This window comes from Oncorhynchus gorbuscha, linkage group LG05 (assembly GCF_021184085.1).
Source record: "Oncorhynchus gorbuscha isolate QuinsamMale2020 ecotype Even-year linkage group LG05, OgorEven_v1.0, whole genome shotgun sequence".
NCBI lineage: Eukaryota > Metazoa > Chordata > Actinopteri > Salmoniformes > Salmonidae > Oncorhynchus > Oncorhynchus gorbuscha.
The window spans coordinates 91,475,883-91,480,027 of record NC_060177.1 but is presented as its reverse complement, the minus strand read 5'-3'; positions in this window follow the sequence as shown (position 1 = coordinate 91,480,027).

Genomic DNA, 4,145 nt, shown 5'->3' with positions numbered 1-4,145 from the left:
ATCTGATAGGGGTGTCAGTGGGCTGACTGTTAACTGTGATCTGATAGGGGTGTCAGTGGGCTGACTGTTAACTGTGATCTGATAGGGGTGTCAGTGGGCTGACTGTTAACTGTGATCTGATAGGGGTGTCAGTGGGCTGACTGTTAACTGTGATCTGATAGGGGTGTCAGTGGGCTGACTGTTAACTGTGATCTGATAGGGGTGTTAGTAGGCTGACTGTTAACTGTGATCTGATAGGGGTGTTAGTAGGCTGACTGTTAACTGTGATCTGATAGGGGTGTCAGTGGGCTGACTGTTAACTGTGATCTGATAGGGGTGTCAGTGGGCTGACTGTTAACTGTGATCTGATAGGGGTGTCAGTGGGCTGACTGTTAACTGTGATCTGATAGGGGTGTTAGTAGGCTGACTGTTAACTGTGATCTGATAGGGGTGTTAGTAGGCTGACTGTTAACTGTGATCTGATAGGGGTGTCAGTGGGCTGACTGTTAACTGTGATCTGATAGGGGTGTCAGTGGGCTGACTGTTAACTGTGATCTGATAGGGGTGTCAGTAGGCTGACTGTTAACTGTGATCTGATAGGGTGTGTGGGCTGAGTTAACTGTGATCTGACTGGCTGAACTGTGATCTGATAGGGGTGTTAGTAGGCTGACTGTTAACTGTGATCTGATAGGGGTGTTAGTAGGCTGACTGTTAACTGTGATCTGATAGGGGTGTCAGTGGGCTGACTGTTAACTGTGATCTGATAGGGGTGTCAGTGGGCTGACTGTTAACTGTGATCTGATAGGGGTGTTATTAGGCTGACTGTTAACTGTGATCTGATAGGGGTGTTAGTAGGCTGACTGTTAACTGTGATCTGATAGGGGTGTCAGTGGGCTGACTGTTAACTGTGATCTGATAGGGGTGTCAGTGGGCTGACTGTTAACTGTGATCTGATAGGGGTGTTAGTAGGCTGACTGTTAACTGTGATCTGATAGGGGTGTTAGTAGGCTGACTGTTAACTGTGATCTGATAGGGGTGTCAGTGGGCTGACTGTTAACTGTGATCTGATAGGGGTGTCAGTGGGCTGACTGTTTTGTTGTGATCTGATAGGGGTGTCAGTGGGCTGACTGTTTTGCTGTGATCTGATAGGGGTGTTAGTGGGCTGACTGTTAACTGTGATCTGATAGGGGTGTTAGTGGACTGACTGAACGCTCTGAGAGACTCTGGGTTGAGGTCAGTGATAATGTAATCTACAGTACTACTGCCAAGAGATGAGCTATAGGTGTAACCACCATAGGAGTCCCCTGAAAGCCTACCATTGTCTAAATCAAATCAAATCCAATCAAATTTTATTTGTCACATACACATGGTTAGCAGATGTTAATGCGAGTGTAGCGAAATGCTTGTGCTTCTCCTGGAGGGGAGGAGCGGGAGTAGACGTGACAGTACCCCCCCTCCCCCGTGCAACAGAGCTGCAGGAGTTGTGACCCGTTTTTGTTATGTTGTCATAGTTGTGCCTAGGGGGGGCATATGGGGGAGGGAATGCTGTCACCTCCAGGTAGGTGTTTGTCCCCCTGTGTGCTGAGGGTGTCAGGTTCTTGTCCAGTTCTGGCATTTAGGTCGCCACAGACTAGTACATGTCCCTGGGCCTGGAAATGATTGATCTCCCCCTCTAGGGTGGAGAAGTTGTCATCGTTGAAGTATGGGGATTCTATTGAGGGGATACAGGAGGACATTTTTCTCTGTTGAGAATAATTTCCTCATCCATTTCTAGCCAGATGTAAAATGTTCCTGTTTTGACTAATATAATAGAGTGGGTTAGTTCTCTTCTATACCAAATTAGCATACCCCCTGAGTCTCTTCCCTGTTTCACACCTGGTAACAGCCGTGTAAAGTACTTAAGTAAAAAATTAGTGCTTCCGGGTTGGAGCGAGCGGTCGCATCCGCATTTCGCTCCGCAGGTAGTATAACTTTTTCATTACATTTCATTACATTTCATTATAGTACAACGGTTTGATTTGTCTAATCTTAGCAATTTCTTCTTAGCTAGCTACATAGCCGTCTTTATATCAAAGATAATTGCGTAATTATCGTATTTCGTCGTCCTAACGTAGTCTTCACTGCTCTGCCCAGCAGCTAGCCAGCTAGCAAACGTCCACCGATTAGCAGCACTGTAGAAACTATTACACTCAACTGAACGATTTGATTAGTGTAGTGTTAGCTAGCTACATAGCTGTCTTTGCTGTCTTCGTATCCAAGATAATTGTGTAGTTTAGAGTGTGTAGTCTTAGAGTGATTATCTTAATTTATCGAGGTTAGCTAGCCAGCTATTTGTCGTCCTTAACGTAGGAGACACTGCTAGCTAGCCAACAGCTAGCCAACGTCTTCTGAATAGAACTCAACAACCCGGTCGCATTCCGCTTCGCTCCACAGGTAGTATCACATTTTCATTTCATTTCATTACAGTACAACGGTTGGATTTGTTTGATCGTAGCTAGCTACATAGCTAGCTACATAGCCGTCTTTGTATCAAAGATAATTGTGTAGTCTAGAGCGATTTTCTAGGTTAGCTAGCCAGCTATTGTCGTTCTTTTAACGCAACGTAACGTAATCAACACTGCTAGCTAGCCAGCTAGCCCCCGAATAGCAGCACTGTAGAAACTATTACACTCAACGGAACGACTTGATTAGTGTAGTGTCAACAACGCAGCCACTGCCAGCTAGCCTACAAAGTCAACAACGCAGCCACTGCCAGCTAGCCTACTTCAGCAGTACTGTATCATTTTAATCATTTTAGTCAATAAGATTCTTGCTACGTAAGCTTAACTTTCTGAACATTCGAGACGTGTAGTCCACTTGTCATTCCAATCTCCTTTGCATTAGCGTAGCCTCTTCTGTAGCCTGTCAACTATGTGTCTGTCTATCCCTGTTCTCTCCTCTCTGCACAGACCATACAAACGCTCCACACCGCGTGGCCACGGCCACCCTAATCTGGTGGTCCCAGCGCGCACGACCCACGTGGAGTTCCAGGTCTCCGGTAGCCTCTGGAACTGCCGATCTGCGGCCAACAAGGCAGAGTTCATCTCAGCCTATGCCTCCCTCCAGTCCCTCGACTTCTTGGCACTGACGGAAACATGGATCACCACAGATAACACTGCCACTCCTACTGCTCTTTCTTCGTCCGCCCACGTGTTCTCACACACCCCGAGAGCTTCTGGTCAGCGGGGTGGTGGCACCGGGATCCTCATCTCTCCCAAGTGGTCATTCTCTCTTTCTCCCCTTACCCATCTGTCTATCGCCTCCTTTGAATTCCATGCTGTCACAGTTACCAGCCCTTTCAAGCTTAACATCCTTATCATTTATCGCCCTCCAGGCTCCCTCGGAGAGTTCATCAATGAGCTTGATGCCTTGATAAGCTCCTTTCCTGAGGACGGCTCACCTCTCACAGTTCTGGGCGACGTTAACCTCCCCACGTCTACCTTTGACTCATTCCTCTCTGCCTCCTTCTTTCCACTCCTCTCCTCTTTTGACCTCACCCTCTTACCTTCCCCCCCTACTCACAAGGCAGGCAATACGCTCAACCTCATCTTTACTAGATGCTGTTCTTCCACTAACCTCATTGCAACTCCCCTCCAAGTCTCCGACCACTACCTTGTATCATTTTCCCTCTCGCTCTCATCCAACACTTCCCACACTGCTCCTACTCGGATGGTATCGCGCCGTCCCAACCTTCGCTCTCTCTCCCCCGCTACTCTCTCCTCTTCCATCCTATCATCTCTTCCCTCTGCTCAAACCTTCTCCAACCTATCTCCTGATTCTGCCTCCTCAACCCTCCTCTCCTCCCTTTCTGCATCCTTTGACTCTCTATGCCCCCTATCCTCCAGGCCGGCTCGGTCCTCCCCTCCCGCTCCGTGGCTCGACGACTCATTGCGAGCTCACAGAACAGGGCTCCGGGCAGCCGAGCGGAAATGGAGGAAAACTCGCCTCCCTGCGGACCTGGCATCCCTTCGCTCCCTCCTCTCTACATTTTCCTCTTCTGTCTCTGCTGCTAAAGCCACTTTCTACCACTCTAAATTCCAAGCTTCTGCCTCTAACCCTAGGAAGCTCTTTGCCACCTTCTCCTCCCTCCTGAATCCTCCCCCCCCCCTCCTCCCTCTCTGCAGATG